At 42.6% G+C, this 23730-nt stretch overlaps 1 protein-coding gene and 1 non-coding gene across 14 annotated transcripts in view; one reads left to right on the top strand and one right to left on the bottom strand.

Moving 5' to 3' along the window:
* The window catches only part of LOC135502332 (cell adhesion molecule DSCAM-like), a 123829-nt gene that overhangs the window by 92645 nt on the left and 7454 nt on the right, over positions 1-23730 (bottom strand). The gene's annotated exons all lie outside the window — the stretch shown is intronic.
* Positions 3858-3929, top strand: Trnap-ugg (transfer RNA proline (anticodon UGG)). The gene has a single exon. It is a non-coding gene; the product is annotated as a tRNA-Pro (tRNA).

Below are 23730 nucleotides of genomic sequence, written 5' to 3'. Positions count from 1 at the left end.
TGATCGATCAAACTTTGTTTTGTATGCTTTTCCGCGAATGTCAAATGAAGATCATAAACTTGTCCCTGGAGCTTCACAGTACAAATATGAACCTATGATGTGGAAAGTACTTTTGAAAACAGCTGGAATAGACTATAACTGCATGAGTTAATAGAATAGTTGTATGTTAGCCTTCTGTTTGGTTGGACTGGCTCACCATGATTCTTGGAAAGTGTACTTTACAGTTTGATAGCGTATTATTATTTTTGGCTTGGCACCAACATCCCCGGTTGGTCGCCATGGCGATGCTCGGGGAACGAAAACATTCCATTGAAACCAAACTCATGAAAGAGTCGTTGATAATCATAACTCCGATGGTAATAAATGGAATCATTAATGCAATGGTCAGAACTGGAGAGAGAGTGGTGGTTACGATAACACACGGTGAGGAACTGTTGGCGATGCTTGAAACGGGGGACGAGGTTTAGGTAGAACCCCAAACTATTCCCACTACTTCCGTCCCCGCTGCATACTGGATGCCCATATTTACGACCATGTGAATGTATTTAAAATGTCATGAGAATCGTTCACGGAATATTTCTTTCATAAAAACAGATGATTTCAATTTCAAGAGACCTTTAAAAACGAAAAAGAAAATAAGATTAATTGAGAGGCCACATTCTGTTAGAGATGGGATGATGTATTGAATTATAATTTTACGCAAATTTCATCAATTAAGTTTGATAATTATTCGATAATTTCAGAAATAATTGGAAATTAGAGAAGTTGAGTTCGTGAAGCCATTGTCTAAGTCATCCCATTCACAAAGTTTTTATTTTTAACAAATACGATTGCTGGTTGATTGGCATTTTAAAAACTGGATTTCAATACATTGTATATCGTAAAAACGAGGTAAAAAGCTAGCAGGGTTTAGATTCATAACAATCTGAAGATAATGGGGTATGCTGGCCTGTTATTAGAGACAAAAGTCAATAAGTTGGTTTCATTCCACAAACTATCTGCATTTAAAATATTTTTCAATTCCCTGCCTGATAGACCGACGACCCACGGAATCTTGCGTAACATCATCGCCAATTTACGACATAATCAAGTGAATCTGGTAAATTTTTAGAATCCCCTGCGACAATAACTAATTTGACGAACGATTTTGCGCAAAAGTTTCCAGTCTCGCGGGAATTTACGAGGTTCCAGTTGCTAGGCGGGAACAGTTTGATTCCATGATGGCGGCCGTGTGTCAACCCTCAGAGGTATTCAGTTGACGGTGACAACCCTTTTCAGGAGGGAGAACGTTGTGTTTCTTAATTGTTTCCGACGATGGATATCTCCTTTTCCGAATAATAAAATTCGTTTGATTGAAGGAGCAGAGGCCCTATCTCTGACTTCATCACCACTCTTCGTTTGATTGAAGGAGCAGAGGCCCTATCTCCGACTTCATCAACACTCTTCGTTTGATTGAAGGAGCAGAGGCCCTATCTCCGACTTCATCAACACTTTTCGTTTGATTGAAGGAGCAGAGGCCCTATCTCCGACTTCATCACCACTTTTCGTTTGATTGAAGGAGCAGAGGCCCTATCTCTGACTTCATCATCACTCTTCGTTTGATTGAAGGAGCAGAGGCCCTATCTCCGACTTCATCAACACTGAATGTGTTGAATTCGTGTCGTTGTGATCCAAGGGTTTCTCATTCTGGTGACACTTTAACTTCTAATCGGTGCTAAACTGTCTCCTGGTGACGTCAAATACCACGTGATGAAATCATCCGCATCGCGGGCTAAAAATCACGAGATTACTCACACGTAAAATAGGCTATTAATTCAGCGGAGATTGCTGGCCGCTAATGCGCTCTAAATCTGCGCAATCCTTGAATATTTTGTGCAAATGGTTCCACTTTGAGTCTTCATCCCAACTGTACATCATTCATGTACATTTACTGACGTATCTACACGTAAAAGAAGCGGAGTTAGCCTGGAAAAAATGTCCAGAGAAATTTACGAACATAAATTGAGAGTAATAAAAAGGAACGATTGTAAAGAATGATGAGACAGATTAGCATAGATTTGGTGATAAGTGGATCTAGTTAGGACAACTAAACCATTTGGAAGATGTTTTGATTGCACTGAGGATTTAGCCTGGACAGCCAAGGCAAACAACATTTTACGATTGATGGGGCTGGCTTCCGATAAGAAGGTCAAATCGTTTGGTAGAGTTTCGTTTTCAAAGTTTTTGTGATTCTAGTCTCGGTGGATACATATGTTCCTGTGTATTTGTCAGTGTCTCATGTCACTCTCCCAGCAAAGAGTATTTACTAACTTCTCCCAATGACAGCTTGTGATTGGTTCACTTTGCTGCCTGCACCGGTGATGCAGCATATAGCGCTTCTGATTGGTCAATATTATGTCAGGAAGTGTCCAAAAATCCTTATTTAGCTGTCGTAGCTGGTTCGGCCTGGGCCTTGCCTTGTTCGTTAACACCACATTTTTCCATGGAAAACCCTGAATGACGCCTGAAAAGTACTTTCTACAGTAGCTAAAACAGAACTTAGCAGTGAAATCAACGCAGCAGATAGCTCGGGGTCCCATGATGCGGAGATTGCCGCTCGGGTCAGCCATTCACTGTGACATGTGACACTCTAGATGAAGGTGGTAATCACTCTCAGTTTCCCTCCAGCTACAAGACGTTATCCATAATAACAGCATTGAACAACTGCGCAGTTTAAGGTGTTGTGTGTTTTTAGAGTTTTCCTAAACCAACTGTTTGGCCTTGTGTGGAGCACAAACGATTGTCTATTACAGAACGATAATAAACCTATTGTCATGACCATTCTTTGGAAAGCTCGCGATGAAAGCTTCCTGATGGTACCACAAGTAAGGCATGCAAGCAGCTATAATGCTGGATTTGCTGCATGGAAAGAAATAGCTAGCAGTCAACGGAACAAATGTTTAAAATCTTTCTGAATATTCCATTTGAATAACAGAACTCGACTTTTATTGGCTTAATAGTAGCAATACCCCTTGGCGAATGACACAGGTTGACAAGACTGAATGCTGTTCGTTTTTCAATGAAAATGCATTTACAACTTTCTGAAGTTGTTGAAGATGATAGAACCTGACTTTTATTGTCATTATCCCCTTAGTTATGGCCTTACTTACGCTTACCTTACGCAGATCGAGATGGTTAGTTCTTACTTGGCGGTTATTAATAACTAACTGTTTTAAAATGATTGTCATCTGAACCCCCAGGGCCTTTGTAACATGTTGGGTTTGGTCCTGGGCCATTGTATTTACAATGGAAGGAATGAATACTTAGTAATTAATATCTAAATCAATACAAAATGACCTTAAGTACCCACCATTTCATTTAACAAAATATCTTACTCTCAGCAATCTATCAGTTTAGAACATTTTGTACGAATCGAAGTTACCAAACATGAAATGATTTTGAATTTCAATTTTTGTTTTTATCGCATAATGGAGCAACCTAATAGGAAGTGAAACGCAGCTGAAAAATGCCTTTGTAATGTTTAGATTAAGTTTCATTCATGCGAGAATTCTGAAATAGATTTTCGTAAAGAGTAGTCAGAGTAATGGATTGAGTTCAAACAGAGTGAGTAAAGCTGGTCTTATTGAACGCCCACGTGACCTTGAGAGGTTTCAGCTGGAGATTACTACTTTACTATCGTCAGTAGTTACGTTTGCTACCAGTTGTTTACGATAAACCCGGCATCAGAAAAATGTGGAATCGAAACGAAACGAAACAAAATCATTAGGAAAAATCACTGTCAAAGTGTTGGCAACGGGATAGGTAAAGTGAAATGTCATTGTCTTATAAGCCTTGCGAGTCGTGAGTTCAGATATATCGGCTCAGTGGTCTAGAGGCATGATTCCCGCTTTGGGTGCGGGAGGTCCCGGGTTCAATTCCCGGCTGAGCCCGATTATTTTCTTTCTCGATGGTCGGAATGGCGAAAGCGTCTTGGTATAGTATTCCCGTTAATCATCTCAATGATATCTTTTATTTTCTGGTGACACGATGTAACAGTGTTTGAGTTACTGATGGGGCGAGCTGTCCCGGTTGTTCCTATTTTGTCACTAATGCTGGCATTAACTTAGCGTTGGCGACAAAGCTTGTTTTGAACAACCGGTCCAAGTTGGTGAAAACTTCAGGCAACCCGCCCCTTTAGCGGGCCGTGTCGGTAAAATACCTGTCTCTCAGGGATTTTGGTGACTAGGTATTCACGTCACCACATTCTCACCCATCTTACAAAAACACAGCTGACCCAGTGACCGAGGCTCCGATTAAGGAATTCTCTCAAACTTGTCTAACATTGCAATTATGAGCTCCAGAAATCTGTGATGACAATTTGTTTTGTTGCCAACCGCCGACTGATTGCTCAACTTCTTTATCTCTGGTGTTTAGTTTTGAGTCCTGTCACCTCGAGAACCAGTGACCTGGAATGACTTCTGTCTCTTCAAGGGGTGATGACCGGATGCGGGCCTGACTGTTACCAGAACAGTGGTCAAGGAGTGATAACATCAGCAGTATCGCGCCTTTTTCTCAAGAAATCGACTGAATGTGGGCTTCTGGAACTTGAAATTGGCGGTTTAATGGAAAGGATCGAATACAGGCCTGTTCTTCTTGGACCATAGCTGGCAAACCATCTACATTGGAACGAGAGCCACCAATGAGTCTCAAAGCTGTGTCTACTGGTCAGGAATGAAGACCTAACCAGGCCGTCACTACAAGTCAACGTCTGTGACACCTATCCACACCTACTCATCATAACTTAACGCAACAACCACTGTTCCAATGGGCCCCTATGTGCCTTGTTGACATTCATTCATTAAGATAATCACCGGAACATATGTTGAGATCTTAATCGAAAATAACTTCACGCCAGAAGAATATATTGTTCCCAGGTCGATTAGGGGACGTTTCCAAGAGCCTCGACGGTGGCATTTTCGAACTCCGGGCACTGTAGTTTTCTATACTAAGGTGTCATGGTATAAGCAGGTTTCGAAAACAAGCCGACGAAACCGTTCTCACACCTCAGTCACCACGCCAGGCGCCAGGTATACTCTTGTTAACGAAAGGAAATCACTTAAAAGCTTTGAAAGTGAAATTCATAGTTGAAAGGAGGAATCACGAAATTCGAGTAAAACTTGGCCCCATTCGGCTATGTTAACGATTTCGGTCTAAGTTCACCAATTCTTATGTACATTGTTGCATACACATGTACAAAATGTATGCAGCTCCTGTATATTTGATGTGAAAAACGCAAAATGCAGAATGAAGTACAGTTCATTCCAAGCTGAGCACGTGTGCATACGCAATACGCATACGTATCTCAATGTACACAACATAGTGTATATTAACATGTACAACGTGGTGTTATCTTCTGAAAGTGAAGCGAACTCTTGGCTTTGTCTCAGTAAGCTGATCGTTGTGAAATGGCCTTTAATGAATGTAATAGCTGTTTCAGTTGGAGAGTAAGTGAAAATGAGAAAGCTTTTAGAGCCACTCTCTAAAAGCATTGAATACGTCAGACGGCATATTATTCTCTCTTGATTGCTTTAGTGATAGACACTTAGCATTCCCTGCCTCCACTGAAGCATAGGAAAGTGGAAAACATAAAGAATAAAGCGCGTTTCCACACTATTTTGAGTAGTCATACATCTGATGATGAAATAAGTTAAGTCACAGGCATCTCATTGCACCAATGAAACTGATTTTTGACAACAAACTGCTTGCACAGAGTGAGTGCATTCAAAATTGATTCTGTCAAATCGTTAGCCATTACCGGAAGTGTACTCTCGGACCGGAACTGATGTAATATGCGCAGTACATCGATTTCCAATGCGGCGCGTTGAAAGCTCTTGGCATTTGGCCAAATAGGTTTGTTTTTCACTGAAGTGTTCTTGTGAAAATACGATTGTTTTCATGGACAATTCAGATCACGGCGGTAGACGATCGCCATTGTTGACAGGCTGCAAACCCTCGTTGATATTTTGGAGTATGTGGTGTTTTGACAACTGTTTATAGCTAACTTTAGTGTGTTGGCTCACACCCAGAAGGTCCTTTACAAAGTAGAACTGACCAACATAGGCGATGGTTTGGTAGCAAAACAAAGCACAAGTTTTCAAGCTTGTGCAGGCACCTGGAGTACCATTTCATTCCCAAAAGGTCACAAAATAGTTGTTCTATTCACAGATCGATAAAAGCACCTAAAGTTGCCAAGAAGTATCATCGATCTTTGCTTCGTGGTGAGATAGGTCTCCCAAGCCTGAGTGTTCTACGCATCGTCGATGTGGCATGCTTAGCTTTAATTTGCAATGCATAGCAATGGCCTTTGGTTACACAAATCTGTGTTCGATACATGAGCTCAAGTCATTTTGCCATTTTGTCATCCATCTTAATTTCGTTTGAAGCCATCGACAGGCTGCATAAAAATCAAATTGTCCTGACTAATCACGTGCTGTAATCCTCCATTTTGAATCAATGTCAGATTAATTGCACCTGGATAATTTCAAGTCTTAAACATGGATTAGTTGTGTCTGGTTTTTATGTCGCGTTAACCCGCAGCAAATGTATTCATCCCGCAGCGAATAATGGTCTGCTTGGAATAGTGTTGTCGATGTTGGCACAGATGAAACGAACTGATGAATGCAACGCCTTGGCACGCGTCGTTCCCAGTAAACTATCACAGGTGGGAGCGAGGTACAAGCTGGTGCAAAAACGTTATACCGTGACTTTGAATACAATTTTCTCAATTGCAAACTGTAAATTTCAACAACTGTGTATTATGCATCCGGATGCACTATAATGGGAATCCATGTCAACCTATTTAGCCAATCGATGAGCCGAGAGAGACATTCAAACAGATCAATAGAAAATGAAGTAAAACAAATGGATTGACTCGGTTTGTATTTGGTTTCGTCCAGGAAGGTAAACAGAGTTGTAGACGCATTCAGGAGTCAATGACCGGTGCACAGTGGGACGGGAGGCACTCACGGGCAAATACAGCACGTACCGAAGTCGGGTATCAAAACGAACTAATTTTTGTACGCATTTGCACAATGTATGATAAAAAGAGTTGTGTAAGCACTCCGTAGTCAATAGCTGTTGCAATCGTCGAACAGTATGTCAGCAAAGGTAAAAAACACCGCATCGGTTTCTGATTCTATGACACACTGGCCTTGCATACTTCACCTAACAACTGCTACAGCTTAGAATGACAACCCGATATTCTTTTGCATTCTCCCTTTCAGAACTACACGTCTTGTGAGCAATCGGGCCATGCCGTTTCACCAGCCATGAACGTCAATCCTTAAGGCTCCTCCTTTCAGTGAAGGATGGATGATACACACAGCGCTGGTAGATCAGCATGCACACAGGTTAAGCCTAGTCAAGCCATGATAAACCCCTGATGATAAACTGGCCTTGTCACTTTCACCCGAGACCATCTGCTCCTTGACCTGACTCGGGTCAGATATCGATCATGCCCCAATCACTTGTCTTACTATGAGTTACTTACAGACAGAATCACTGAGTCATACGCATCAACGATAATAGAAACACTACCCAGGGTCTTAATATCCTCCTGCATCATGGTCACTTAGTCATGTGTCTAGACAGACCCTTGGTGAGGGACTCATCAGGTCACTTAGTCACCAATCTAGGAAGCCCCTTCCAGGGATGCAGGGAGCAGGGTTTTGGTACCTGGGAGTTCTTAGTCATGAGTCTAGACGGTAGTAACCCCTTCGTGAGGGTCCATGGGAGCGACTATGGAAAAGAAGGCAAAGAGATCGGATCGAAGAGTTTGTCTGTAGATTGAAAGAATAGACTTTGACACGCGCAGGTGACAATGTCATCTTTTTATAACCATCTTAAAGCCATATCTTTAGAATCAAGTGAGATATTGTGGTCTACTGAACCATGAATATCGTCTGCTACTCCACGATGACTGTTAGTACTATTAGGCTTAGTAGTCTCGATGCTGCGATCAATACTTGGCCGCACGTGAGGAGAGCGTCTCAAGTAACTAGAAGAGCGCTGGAGACGAGTTATGAGATTGTGACGGTATTGATGACAGCTAGATGGCTACTGTTCAAAGCCCTTTTTTATCAGATGTCATTCAGAGTAAACAAGGAGGTCATTTATAAAGTTACTGACGGCTCATTGACAACAGCCTGTCAAACTAATTGGAGAGATACACTTAGCAGTACACGTAAAAAATAGAGCTCTTGGTCATCGTTGTAATAAGGTATCCAGGAGCATTGGAGCTCGGCACGTAGTACAGCGCTATGTTTTGACGCTGTGAAGACAGCCATCCCTTTCTTTCGTGAGCCTGTCACCCTAAGTGGAGAGATATACTTTCCAAAAGCCATGCAACTGCAAACCTGGATAATTTTTCGCTCGACCTTGTTTGGTCATCACGGCGTCACTTACAATATCGCTTACAGCATCATATGGCGTTTGTTTTCCTTGACAGCGCATGGATCGTCGTACCTAACATGCGAGATACACTTGACGTGACATATTGATGGACTTTGGGCTATTTGTTGGTCATCGTGAGATATCCAGTGAGATCTTAGTGAGACAGCCACGCGCTTCAGTTAGAGACGGGTACCCATGCCAAATAGGCAGCTCCAAATTTAGCAACATCAAATTTCATATTTGATCGCAGGTGAAAACATTTTCGACTTCTCAGAGTCCCAGGGCATGGTGCACACCCTAGTTCATTAGCAACGACTGGGTGGGGTTAAGTGAGATCTTACTGAGTAGATTGCCATTAATTGCGGGACTGTGGAAGGTACCCGCGCGTGATTCATGACAGACTGAAGACCAACACCGTGACAGTGAGAAATGGCCGCAAAGTCATCGTAATTACAGTAATTAATGCAACCAGTGAACCCGAATGAAAAGGACACGACATTTATGGAGTAAGTCTCAAGAACGCCATCAAGATTCCTATCATTGTGATGGGATGTGGGATGTCATGATTCGTATTGATCGTATGCGGGACGTCGTGTTGCCGCCATTATTTCTCAAGTTCTTGGAAAGTTATCGCCAATATCGTCTTATAAATGCTCCAAAGACGAAATGAATGCATTACGTGATACATACAATTTGCTCTTAATGATATCTTGGGACGAGGTTGATAACGTCTGCGGCTGCTAATCGAGGCGAAAACCTTTGAAATATGACGAAGAGTCGTTTTTACCTCACGGGCCGTCACCAAGCCTCTACTCTTAAAGATCTATAGATTATCGAAACCGATGAAGCGTTCCCCAGTGATTCATCCTTCATGATGGACGCAGCAAACGTCACCAGCATCACGTGCACCCAACCGTGCAGACGATACCCGCGTGCCTCCGGGTCCGCATAAAATCTGGCACGACCCGGTACCCGGAGTGTGGACGAATAGTAACTTGTGCCCAAGACGCTATAAGTCACCCAACTGTCCGGGTGTTGAAATATTTACGAGTCGCTTAATAGAATAGCTTGACCAGCAGTGGAAACAGTTCAAGTAGAGCGGAAATATCCATCCGTGGCTGCGTTCTCATCTCAGAGAGGTAGCCGAGGCAGATGATGCGGGAGTTCATTAATGCAACTGTAATCACAATGGTTTAACCCTACCACTGACGAGGTGAGGCAGACTACACACGGACATCGCACCCGCCAAAGCCTTATGCAACATGTTCAGCTTTTAAAATGTCCTTCCAAAGAACCCAAATTCCTTGAAGACGGCGAAATCAATCACTAAGAGTGGCGTCTCAGGTGAACTTCTTCAATCACAATCCGTATACCGCAAGGGAATTTTAACATTTCAAACCTTCCAGAAAGCCTTAGGAGTCTAATCAATCCCCTCTATCATCGTTTAGCAAGGAGACTATCTATCATTCGACATTCGACCCGACTTTCCCCCGATTCTGCCCAAAACATGCTCTATATTTACACCCTTATAAGAATCTTGGCTACAAAAACTGAACGAAGAACTGAAACTGGTAAGTAAATAACCAAAGCGTCACAGCATCAATTCAAAGCTTCTCATAAAGACTGCTACAGCCACCTTATAGGGAACAGTTGCATTTTTGAAATGTCTCCATTTCTAGAATTAAGCAACGAGGCTAATCCATCATCGGTGACGACTCCTACCATTGATGCTGCCTTATCAAGGCCATTAAGACACATTATCTCACTTCAATCTGTAATTGATTGGAGTTACTGATTCGCAGACACCGATACGACACAGCTCAGAGAGCTGGAGAGGAGAGCTAGCTCAAGACTTCACGGGCACCAATACGCACGTACACGATCTTTACTCGAATCCAAGCCACAATCTTACAAATATCCAGTTAAAATGCGTTGAAATGTATTTCCAACAGTGCTAATCTGAAGAAAGTGATGCAAAATGCCCCCTGGCGTTATCGTGAAGGCGTGATGAAGAAGTTTTAATGAATTGCCGGAGGGTTGAGCTGGTGAGCGATCGGCCTGCCGAAGTGCGTGCTTCTTTTTTTGCTGGCCACGATAAGATAGATGCCTGCTCCTCGTGAGAGACAACGAGGCGTAACAAAGATGGTCAAAGTTTACAGTTAAAAACATACAGCAATTCCATCAAAAAGTTTAGACACGAAATTCAATTTTTAAGCCGTCAGGTCTATCGCCCGTTAGTCCAATGATAATGCCCAGTCGCATCCGGACCAGTATTTTCTGCGGTCCATTCGTTACACGACCCATTTACGCTGATGTCGTAAATCCTTCCTCGTCCCCAGGTCCCGGTGGTCATCAGTATTAGCGCGGTAACGAGGTGATTACGCTGGTGTTGACACCTTGGAGGCAAAAACAGTGACCCAAGATGATTGGATTGATGCGGGGTGATGAGATGGGAGGGAATGGGGAGAAGTGGTCGGATTTAAGAGGAGGCACTCGCGAACATAAATCGGACTGGATGTTTTACAGAAGGGATGCAGTCGTTGTTTTGGATGGGGTCTGATAGCATCCTTGTGGTCTTCCTAACGATGGTGACTTCGATGAAGTAAAACCATCTAGATCTAACCAAATCCAATATACGATTAAAAATAGTCAGGCACTCGTGGAAGCAGCAGTCGAGATAGAGTCTTGTGGGGGCAGGGTGATCGCTTTCCTGGGTTTCCGTTAATACCGGATTGAAATTGTTGTGTGTTTTGCAAAAATATGAGGAAAACCACAATTTGACAAAAAAAATGAAAACAGTCGAGGTTTCTTCAATCAGATGCCATTTTAATTGAACCTTCTCAGCAAACAAAGCTTTTGATTTCCTCACTGAAGGTTTAATCTCGTCTTTCATCTTTGAGCTAAACTACTCAACGTAAAACTACGCATGCGTGAATACAAGCAGAAGGTAAATTTCGCTCTCAACATCAAAACACAGCAGAAAGAAAAAAACGCCATGAATTAATAACATCACTCCAGAGTGTTTCTGAGGAGATTTACCCTGGAATCTTTATAGAAAGGAATTTATAATGCTCTCGTGGAGAACCACGCTGTGTCGGCCAAGTGGTTCCTAGCCACCAATTCGCATCAATGGCCGCCTTGTTTCTTGTACCGGAAGTGAGTGCTTCGGGTGGTTGTAAAAACAGGAAGCCACTTAGAAGCCTCAAGTTGGCCGAAACGTAATATTAAGAGAGATTCTATGATATACTGCTCTTTTAGCTGCCATTTTTATGCAATTCGTTTTCAACAACGAGAGAATGTTATTTGATGTATGGCTGTTGTATGATTTATTCACGCTCCCTCTGCCATTTTCTTGGCGAGTTTCCTCCCACTGTGGATCCTGTCATTGATGCTGCTGTAATCCTCGATTAATAATTCACGTTAGGATAAACAATGGCCATCTCCAGTTTAATTACAATCCCCAAAGCAAGATGATAGCTCATTGGCAGATATTTACCGCCCAGAAACCCCGCGGCCATCTTGAATAGAACAGGGGATGCAAAAATAGAGTAGCTCGCAAATATACTCTAAAGTTACATCGCATCAATTAAGCGAAATGACTTAATTGCTGCGAGATTACAAACTTGAGATGATCTCAAGTTATGCTTTCATTCGCGATATTAATCCGCGGAAACTTTGTGCAATCTGGATTATTGCTGCACATAAAGTTTTTGTCCATAAGATACGATGCATACGTCGTTGTCAGTCATTCTGTAGGCCCTCTGGGGAATGACTCGATTACGGGAAAGAGACATCGCCAGGGAATAGCCTGCTGGTTGAGTTCACCTTGAAACCAATAATTTTTTTAGCCAAAAAATAGTTAGTTTGATATTGACCAAAGGTTGTCATGACGTACTTGATTTTTTTTTTCTAAGTAGCAGTCTCGCTTTGAGAAATGTATCGCCGCAAAAGCCTTCTGCTTGGTGAATTTGAGCATTAATTTGAAGAAATTATTGTAAATCGTTGAAGAAACTATCATTGGGAACCGAACGAACGTGATAAGAACAACTATTAGACAGAGTCACTTTGATGTCCAACATTACATGCATCAAAAGATGTTGCCTTGTTCCGGACACGGTCATAATAGCAGAAACAATGTCCAGAGAACAGCTTCAAGGGAAAATGACCATGGATTCGCTCCGAGCCACAAAGACCGTTGTCGTGGTCGGTAATTTTTAAACAATAATGACATCACTACCGGGAAGCAACCACAAGCCAAATGGCAAAAAGTCACAGAGCGTGCGGGCGGAACTCAGTAAAAAGAACTAAATTAATTATGCAGAGGTTAAAAGCAAATTGATGTTGAAGCCTGGCGGGTACTCTCTTAGTAATGAAAATCTCGTGTTTTTGGCCGGAGTCCTTTCTTTGCGCAGTGTGATGATGAACAACCCATAAAAACAATACATTAACAAGAAATACATTCTAGTGATGCCCATGACGTGGCCAAGTTCCAAATGATTCAGTGGTGATATCTAGGGTCGCCGTGGTGACCACGTGACCTTTCTGTGGCCAATCAGGATGAGTGGTTTGTTGGCGCTGCGCAGAAAAGCAGGGAATCGGTCCCCTGGAATTGGTCATCCCAGCTGCAAGGTTTTCCATCAAGAACCATGTACACAAGAGAAGGATGAGGCATATATGTCTCTCAGACCATGAAGTGTTGACATAGGTGATCGGTTTGCCATCAGCAGAAAATGCCACTTTGTGTACAGCTTGTGCATGAAACCTAACGTTGGGCCGGAAAAAGTACGTTCCGCGTAAATGCACTATTTACAACCCGTGATGTTCCTTGTTGCAGCGACAGTGCCGTCTTCGTTGTAGCATCTTGGGTTACTGCGTTCGCGGACTTTGAGTGATTTCTCTTTTTTGACACAACCGGAAGCTGACGCAGAGATCACAGGAGCCAACACAAGATTTATAGCCGTAGATTATGAATATATTGGCGTTATGAGCCGCAGATTCACATTCTTTAAAATCTATTAGATTTAAGTTTTCATTAAGTGATTGAGTGGCTGAGGTTTTGAGCAGCAGAAAATAATTCAAAGAACTGAAACCTGGCATGGAATCAAGCCATCTTATTATCGAGGTTTATTGGTTTATTGCAACATATTGTAGTTTGAGAATATTTCTTGCATATTTTTGTGGTGTTCTGACTTGCCGACGCGTCCTGTTGCCGGTAATGGCACTTCCGTCGTGCTGCCGGACTTGGGTCGTATTTTGAAAGGTGTTTTCAGGCTGTAGCCATTTTTGCTGATTATGACTGATTAGTTTTAATGAGGCAGAGAAATGCCATGCGGTCTTCCTGTGACCAGAGCGGTTTAGGTATTCTTTATAAGGCTAACACGACAATGGAGACAAGCTACCTCCAATCGGCCAACTCTCAAGGTCCAAGATTTTCTTTGCATTGAAAAAAACCAGATGGATTCTGGGAGCCGTGGTCGAGTTGTCCAATCTCGGTCACAAATAATACAATACCCCAGTGACAGTCAGCGCCACATTGCGGCGGCCACAGTTTCGCTAGTACCCTATCAAAAAATCAGAGCATTGACTGAGGCTTGCAGTCATTGTCTAAAGACAGCTGCAGCAGTCAAGGTTAAGATATCACTACTGTCTACTCAACCGGACAAGTTTTTCACTCAGTTTACGCAGAATCAAACTTGCTTTCTTGCTTTTTGTTTTGATTGCGATAAAATTGCTTTTTTCACCTAATTGTTTGGTGTATACATAGAAGTTTGCCCCAAGGGGAATTTGACCTTGACCTTAAACATGCCGTGAAACGCACCAGAAGTGTAAAATAAATCTGAGTTGTTGGAAGGAAGATAATTACGCGTTAGGTCTCTCTTGGTGAACACACTAGGTTCCACCTGATATGGTTGCAAAAGTCATTTCATTATTTCATAAGATTTCTGTGCATTTACATTACGCAGTGTATTGCCCATAGATAAACAATGCACAAGGTTTCAAGCAAAAAGTTTGTTTTCTCATCGTTCAATTTCCCCATGAATTACGAATAACTACTCAGAAGTAACGAAGGACGGCAGAATCTGTGCAATATCGACACATTCATTCCCAACCAACTACAATCATTATCATATTTCGTTATTGACATATTCTTCAAAAAGTGGCATGTCAAACGTGATTATTTGCTAATTCAACAATAGCACCGTCAGATGCACCAAGTCGTCGGGTTCAGAAGGTTTGAGAACCCGACAACAGAACCGATTATTGAGATCACGACCCAAACATTCTGACAATCACGATCTAATCGACAAATCAAAAAGGTAAATAGTGCACAGCTAATGTGACCGCAATGCCAAAATTACCGGAAAGCGTTACATTATCTGTCAATTTTACGACATTGTCGCAAATTAAATTGTAATTTCCAAAAATGTCTTGCTTTTATCAGCAAGGACACCACTTCCGGTATTATGATTTTGTCCATGTTTTGTGATGACAGTAAACAAGGTGTTTTTGTTGGTGACCCAGACATACTAAATGTGTGCAGAGGCGGAAATGTTCGATACGATACATTGAGGTAGTTTGAGGGCAATGATCTGGCCGTGATCTAGATTTGAAACGTCCAAAGGCCCCAGTTAGGTTCACGTCACTGACTTCGCTTGATATCGCACAGGCCCCGTTAAATTTCATGCGCTTGATGGTACAGGGCCCTTTGTAGTTTCGCCAGTGAGGTCGCCGACTCAAAAAGAGTAGAGTGTATGAGATTCTGCAAGGTGTTGTTTTTAAACTCACATCTAATTTTTGGCGCCTGCTTGCAACAGAAAGATCAAGCGCTCTCTGACCTATAGAAGCGATTTAGTTGGAAGAATATGATGTGAAAGCACGTTTCAAAACAATGCACAATACACACGTGGCCTATTTTCTCACGTGAACGAGACTTGGCACGAGTCCCGGATTTACATCCGGGACCTGCGCGCACCGGCTGCAACGCACAGGTGACAATAACAGACGACATTCCCAAGAAAGTAAATATTTCATTTCAATTTGAAAAAAAAACGTGTCATTTTCTACATGCAAGCGCCCATCTACTGTTTTCATCGTCAGCGCAATGGCGAATCCGTAGTCTGCTTTTTGGTTGCGGGTGTTTATAAAGAGGGGACTCGGTGCAACAAACGGCACGCGCAGCTTGTAATTATTGGGATGGTCTTGGGTCTGAACCGGCGGCGTCTGTCTTGTTTCAGTCATTGAGGAGGATTGTTCGTCGTGAATTTGTCTTTGTGTCAGCGACTGCCATTCTAATGCCAGTCGCTGAATATTTACTCAAATTCTCAGTGTTTGTCCTCACGAAAACACACTTTACAACCAAAAATCGCGCCCAAATCCAAAATTTAATTTCGCTGTACACAGATCAAAAGCTGTCTGTTGGTTCATGATAACACTGACTGTACATGTCATGCACTTTCATGACACGTGCTTCCTCCTATCCGCCCACTTCAAAACAACAGAAAGCCAGAAACTGCCAAAAATAAACGAGTTACTCTCAACAACAGTTGAGTGCACACTGGTACGTATGTAGAATCGAACATACTAAATAATTAATAGGAGTGAAGAGGCCAGACGAGAGACAGTGCATGGATGTATGGGAGATGTACACTCCAAGCAAGTGACCTTCTATACATCGACATGTGGTGAAATGTATGGGGCGATGTACACGGCGAACACATGGTTTCACAGACATGATTGAGCGTGTGATTGTTACTTGTTCGGGGAGAATATTCGATGATCTCGCTCAAATTGCGGGTTAATGTCGAGTTGGTTTGATTTATGTAGTATCTGTTTACTACCAGTACCCGCGCAATTGCAGATTGTGACGTCACCAATCAAAACCAGGAAACATTGATTCGCCTGACACAGGATACACGCCAATGATTCTAAAGCCCATATCATTTTTAAATATCTGTAGATAAATCACCATGGTGATCATCAATGTTTCTTTGAAACTTTCTGATCCATTTCCGGTCCGTCACGTGACAAGAATGCACCCGGAATTCGGATGATGAATGCTGGTACCCAAACAGCGTAGTATTGTCGCTCTGATGTTTACACAATGGATGATCACGACCAGATCAAACATGAAAATATCGCCGGGATGATCTAACCATCGTCTGCAATAATCTGAAGAGTAGTAAAACACCTAGAATGGAGAAATCGAGCTACGAGCGTTTGCAACCAAGTAAACTAACCACCAGTAGGTCAGCCGCTCGTAGGTGCCCTCGGTGCTGATATCGGACCACGCTCCCTGAACAACGCCACCTCAACGAATATGTGACGTTAAGGAGAGGTGATGGTATAGTGAGTAGGGATACGACCATATGGAACCCCTCCACAACCCATTTTTCAGTTTTGCTTTTCCTATAAGATCCAGGTGAAATAGTTTCATCAACTTGCGCAAATGCTAAATTGAGCTTTTTTCGGTCACCTTTGGGAAATAAGGTATCCCAAGTCTTGGTCAAAATGGACAAATATAGTGTTGTGGCAGTAGGCCGTATGAAAATATATGATCATTTGGGTCTTGATGGTGTAAAGCCCTAGGGATCTTTTACACAATAACTCCTCCAGATCGATAATGAAAAGTGCCATCCGTTTTCCGGGAGGAAATCGTTAACATCAAAATTGACCTTCAGCGTTCAGGTTTCATTACAATAACAAAGTTACTTTGACCCTCTCAATCCATCAACACCATAAAGAGATAGGGTCACACTCAAATCTGTCCTGGTAGCGGGATGTCGCGACTCCGCTGCCCTGAATCCCCAATTTAGCTCCACCCCGCTGTCCTCGAGTGCCGGAAATATAATACAAGTCGAAATTCGTCTTATAATGACTTGTGGAGGACAGCAATTAATTTTACGGAAGAATAATGTGGATAAATTTAGCTTTGGTAGCCTCAGCCAGGTGCTGATATCAAATTAGAAAGCTAAGTGTAGCCCGGAGGCAAAATGGCCGCGGTTATTGGAAACCATGTTGTTACCGTAAGTGGCCCGCTCTACGGCATATGTCGTGCATTTTACGGCATATGCAGTATCATAACAATACACTTGGCTGTGGTTGGATGCATTGGCACGATGTACTGGCGTGAAAGTTGATTTAGCTTGATCTCTTGCGCCGATTGATGAATATAAAGGCGATGAATTGGACTTGGGATTCGTACAGAGTTCACCATACAGATTTAATGATGTCCTCAGGAGAAGTGAGATAGATTTTCACGATTAAGTTCATCTATTTAGTCGTGAAATTTCCTCAATATTGCGCTGTTGACGAACCGATTCATGCTTCGAAACTATACAGGTTTTGTTGGTGGCCCGGCTTCACTTTGTTTACGGCCCGTGTATAGGAACCAGTGTTCCCCAGGAAAATAGTATCCTACCCTATTGTTTGATGGCGGATTGAGGTGAATGGCTGCATATACCAATGACCCAATCATTGGTGGACTTTATATTGCGGACGTGCCTTTCACAGCATTGCACATTGATATGTACCGGCAATGAAATCAGCGTCTGTAAGTTAACTACTGGCCGAGCTGCAAAGGGTTAAAACCAATAAGTCACCAAATTATCTTCCTCTTGAACCAGAATTAACTGACCCCTCATCATTTCACCTAAAGCTTCTCACAAATGACCTTAATCATAGTACCGTTGTAACATCAGCGGGAGGATCGACGCATTTTTTCTCTTGAAGCGAACTGTAAATTACATCGGCAGCCAATTTGCAGTCAAATCCCCAAGGAAATTACTCCGGTACACTGGATACTCTAACGACTGGTGACCTGGCCGTAGTGAAGGAATGGATTAAACTGGATTTGTTCGCGACACTCATGAGGACATGGGATGACCAGGTCAAGAAATGAATCTGGCTCTGGATTGGCTTTAGTTGTTTTAGCATTAACACGGATCGGCAGCAGCGTGAACACGGCTATGATATCGTAAATTACCCATGGACTGACAAATACTAGCTGTTCATGTGATTGAGCCGGAGGACTGATCGCATTCAAGGACCCCACTTTGTCTTCAGGTCATCGTGGACAGGGTTAGGCCGAACCGGTACCTTCAATCCATTCCGTATCAATGTTATATCACAAATTATACTTTCAAATTGACTCAGCTGCCATTGCATGACGCGGGTATCATTGGATTCGGCCCTTGAGGGGTTAACCGTATCATGAATCAAGCTATTTGCACAGCACCTAACTGTCGATGTGTGAGCATCTTTATTAGTCAACGCCATGATCACTTCCGGAAACAAAACCAGGTGAGCAGACGATCTTGTTTTGTTGCTCGAATTAAGCTAATAATGACCAATCAGATTGCAAGGTGGTGAGGAAGTGCAGACATAATCGTCTGCAGACCGAATTTGTGTTCAGATAGTTTTCCTGTACGTGCATATTGACTGCAGTTTATCTGACTAAAGTTTATGTGACTTGAGATATTAAGAATCATGAGCATTTTGATGGTTTTGCTCTGAAAAACTCTCGATAATAGCAAAACAACACAAACAATACCAGCCAATTTATGCATTGCAAGTTGAACGAGATGCGCAAGAATCGACTCCACAGACAACAGACGCCAAACCGGAAGACTATTTCTTTACAACTATCAGCATCGGTACTTTCTTTGGCATACTGTCGGAAAGAGGTATCATGTGCCATTTAAACATCAACCAGTCAAACAAGACGTTTGAGGCGTCTTCCCAGGTCTATCAGAAACGACAACAACAACGTGATGGCGTCACGAATGTCGTACATCCAGTCAATGGCTGACTTGTCCAAACAATCTTTGACAATCTCGGGAACCATTTGTCGGGGATCGAATTCTAAACCTCGTTACCGATATCTAGCTTCTGGCGTTCGAGTAAACAGAACGCAGAATGGCTTCATGTAATATTGAGGCGCAGGAAAAGTAGATACTAGATGAATGCACAGAAAAGAACGCTGTTGTAATGAGTTGTATCAGTGAAGCGTGAGAGATGATGAGATGACACTGGAGCTGAATACACTGGACCAATAATAAAAATGGTTTCGCCGCAAACAAGATCTGGCCAGCTTCATGCTAAAATAACCGGTCCTCATGTGAAAAGGCTGTAGGAAAGATCATCTCTAAGAACAAGCTATGCCACAACTACGCCTTCTTCCAAACCTCATGATGGACGGTCAGTGGATCTCGCTTCGCCCACAGACCACAGTCGAGCACGGGATTGACTGGCACGTTGGCTCCGTGATGCGACCGTTCCCCTTTAAGATATTGATTGATTAAGTTAATGAGTCTCGATGAGGCATGAGAACAAGATGGCTGTGTTAAACATGATGTAAACAGTCTCGCCAGAAATCGCCAGATGCAGTTAACCCCTCACCAGTCAAAGGTTAGAGCCTCAAAATATCGACACCGGCGGGTTGAAACCGATATATACATGTATGTTAAGAGTCGATGACACTACAATGCATAGTATGTATATAGAGGACTAGAAATTATTAACTGCATGCCAGACCCCGTAGGTCATGTAGGTGTGTTTTGTATAGTCCAGGCGGTTAAAGAAGATCATTGTTGGACGCCTTATTGATGACCGTGGGAAATGGTTTTCCCGATCATAATTGCCGATCACGACCGCATGTGAGGTGTTCCCATAAATAGATATAACAAGGTCGAGAATAGTCATGAATCAAACAGTATTGAAACGTTGAAAAACTCTCTACTTGTGAAGTTCTTAATGGTTTCTTTCATGGAATGCGATGCAATAATGGCCGCTTGAAAAATGTTGTGTCCTTGACCTCAAAACGATATACTCTCGAAATCGGCATCGTAAACTGGTAAACACCCAAAACGGGGCCTAAGAAGTTGTTTGTTACCGTACAAGTCGATGGCTGCCTTGGCGCGCAGTGTCATGTTCGAAAATGGCCGAGAGTGCCCAATGGCTGCTTGTGACGCGGATGACCTGGAACACGCGAATACTTCTTCGCGGCTAACACATGAACAGGTTTGATTAATACAGTGGTTTTGCAAGTGTTTACCCCTGTGTTTACACAGATGCAATAATCATCAACAAGAACTTCAGTTTTGATGTTTCACATTGCAGGTGCTACAATATACTTGGCTATACTTGGGGAGCCGAGCTTATCGTGAGGAAAGTTTATCCTTGCTTACCGCATCCAGAATAACAGAAAAATATGAATCTTTCAGAAACATGTCTAACCTTAGCTCGATGTAGCTACTCAGTTGCTTCTGATTTTATTCTAGCTTTTCAAGGAGCAACTAATGATTGGTCATATCGCCTGCTGCTAAAAACCGAAACATCCAACTACAGTCGCAAACAACATTGGAAAGAAATTCGTCTCCATTTTGTTTTTTTGACACAGACAACAACAACAACCGGAGAATCGGAAATCTCCAAGGCGACTGACATCGGTATTCCTGAATCACCGGTGTCTTGTGTATCTGGGGAGTAGGCTATGTGGCCACAGTATCACAGAAACACTCCACATTCTATAACTACCCACTTCAGAATACGGTACGAAAAACAAGTCTTCGTATTACAGAAGATATGGCCATGTTGACATCTGACGGGTGCTTCTTTTTTAGCAGATATTCATCTCAAAGACACCGACATGGAACCAGCGCTACATTTTTCTGAGGATGAAGAGTGCTTTTGCACTACTGTCCAGTAAATACCATTCGTGATGAGAATCGTGCACGATTCTTGACCAGAATCAAGGTCCTTGGCCACATCCTCGATCACAAGATTCTTGTCAGACTGTTTATAAACAATAGAGTACTTTCACATGACGTCATCATCTGTTGTGTTGTAGGGACAGACAAAAGAATGCCAGCCCAAATGACCATGACAGGATTTGAATCATTGTTCTACCCCTCAAACATGGCTGGCCATGAAAACACTTTTTTAGTTGGACACACCGAATCGTTAATCCAAACATTCCTTTATACTCTAATCAGGAGGTTATTACAGGCCGTCAATGGTGATCACCTTCATATACCCACCTCCATGATATACCCAAGACCTACTCCAATGTAAAGTATATACAATTGAAAAGAACAACATTCCACTGTCACTTGGTATTAACTGGCTCATGTTGACTTAAAATGAAAGCCCCATTGTTGGCGCCCAACATGGTACTATATTTAAGAGGGTGTAAAATGCTATCAATTGTAAGGTCTCTGTCATAGATGGCGGCAAATTAGGGCCCAAGTGGAGGTTATTTAGATACCTAAGAGGATTAGGGTCATTAAACTATTTTGTTCAATTATTTCGAATTTTGGGACATTGGTTTGTAGCAAGAGACACAGTCATTTGTCATTTTCATTTGTTAAAGTGTACGCATATATGTTCTAGATTCGCCGCTCAAAAACGCGTCTGAATATTCAGTTCGAACGAGATCTAACATGGTCGTTCTATGCTGAACCAACATGTTCCGTTCGGATAGACAGTTGGTTGGCGACACCAAGACTTCCAATGGCCATGTTCCTTCTAGGCTTTTGCTTCGAGTCCGCAATAATTTATCAACCGTCTTTGTTCGGAGGGTATCCATGTACAGATAACTATTCAATATAACTACATGTATTGGAACTACCTTCGGACAAAATACTTTTCAATGTTATGACTGTGAACGTGGCTGTATCCGATTCGTAAGAAATAGGCATGTTTCTTATTCGGTTGAAACCTAGATCAGGGATCAGTCATGTCAGTGTGCCTTAGGTGGCAAATGAGGGTAGCAAGGGGCAGTGATAGGCATCCCGGAGTAGCCACTGGGGACGGAAGACGAAGACCACCGTAGACGGCTGGTTGGTGCCACTGGAGATCCACCAATTCTTCCATAGCCTTCGATCAGTGGGCCCCCATTCTGTCTGGGGTCTCCTAACTTCACCACCCCTGACTCTGCACTTATGCGCCATGATACGATTCAGATACAAGGACCTCAAAGGCTCCCTATATCAGCCGCCCGGGAATGGGCATGTTTTCAATATGGCTGACAATTGACTCAACAACGTCCAAGCTCTTAGTTGCTAATTTCGAACCATCATGGCCACGATTAAGGGCAATAACCACACACAGAATATGTAATGATTCCAGTCAATTATTAACGAGGTGTGTTTAACTAACACAGGAAAACAAGAAGTCAGATAGTCTGAGTCAATTAATAACATAGCCTAGCTGAAATATTAATCAATAAGACCAATATGGCCGACACTATTAATCAATAGAGACCAATATGGCCGCCTGCCCCTGGCTACGGCCAGTTACTGTAAACATGTCGTGTTACATTTTGTTTGTTTGCCAGTTTTATCTGTAGATACACATTGCTATAATTTGTCAACGATGGAGGGCGACTTTTGATAAATATGTAAACGAGTTTACTTGGAATTGGACAGCAGTGACGGAGTGCCATAGCGTTGCAAACATTGGACAAATATGATCAATGTAATATTGTTTGTGATTGTGTAGATGATGAATTAATACCTAACGGGTCACTGTGCACTGGTCAGATAATGTAATAGAAGAAGCGGGCAGATTTTCCATGTGGCCCAATGTACTGGTCAGCTACTGAAAGAAACCCTAAAGATCTCAAATTGGGAATCGATGTCTAAGTTTGTCGACCGTATCAGAGTCATTATCTAGTTGGTCATAGGCCTAAGGTGCTTTATCGCCCGGTAGACTCGGGGCCAAAACCCCCTAGCAATGAAAACAGAGGGAATAGGTGGCCATCATCACCATCAGTACAACTGCTATTTGTTGGTTGCTATTTGCTAATCAGCTAATCTAGTCACCACGTTGACATATGTATCGTGTCAATGAGACATTAATGGCATGCCCACCCTGTTCTAATGATCCGGGCTCCGCTGAGTTGGTAACTTGTGTTGGTTAATGATACCAGGTATCAAATATCAAACTAGGAAGCTGATTAATTGGCTATTAGTATCTGTTCACTCAGTTGACATCATCACCAATAAAATGTATTCCAATCCAACATAGCTATAGAGCAACCCCTCTCCAATGCAGGAACCAGTCAATTCTACTGTCGAACAAAATCGACATTCGACATAAAGCCGATTGCTATTGACAATAGCCAGCTTCGATACATCGGTGCAGTATGACCCGGGTTGTGAATTAAGTCAAGCTCACAGTAATATCATGGCCGCTGTATGCCACGGTATCCTGCACGACATGAACACTAGTATAGGTTTGTTGTAAAAGTCCATAGGAATCCGTACTTCTTTGGCCAGTGTGACAACCACACAAGGTAAC

This window comes from Lineus longissimus, chromosome 18 (genome assembly GCF_910592395.1).
Source record: "Lineus longissimus chromosome 18, tnLinLong1.2, whole genome shotgun sequence".
NCBI lineage: Eukaryota > Metazoa > Nemertea > Pilidiophora > Heteronemertea > Lineidae > Lineus > Lineus longissimus.
Note: the sequence above shows the minus strand (reverse complement) of the source record. Positions and strands in the feature narration are given on the sequence as shown.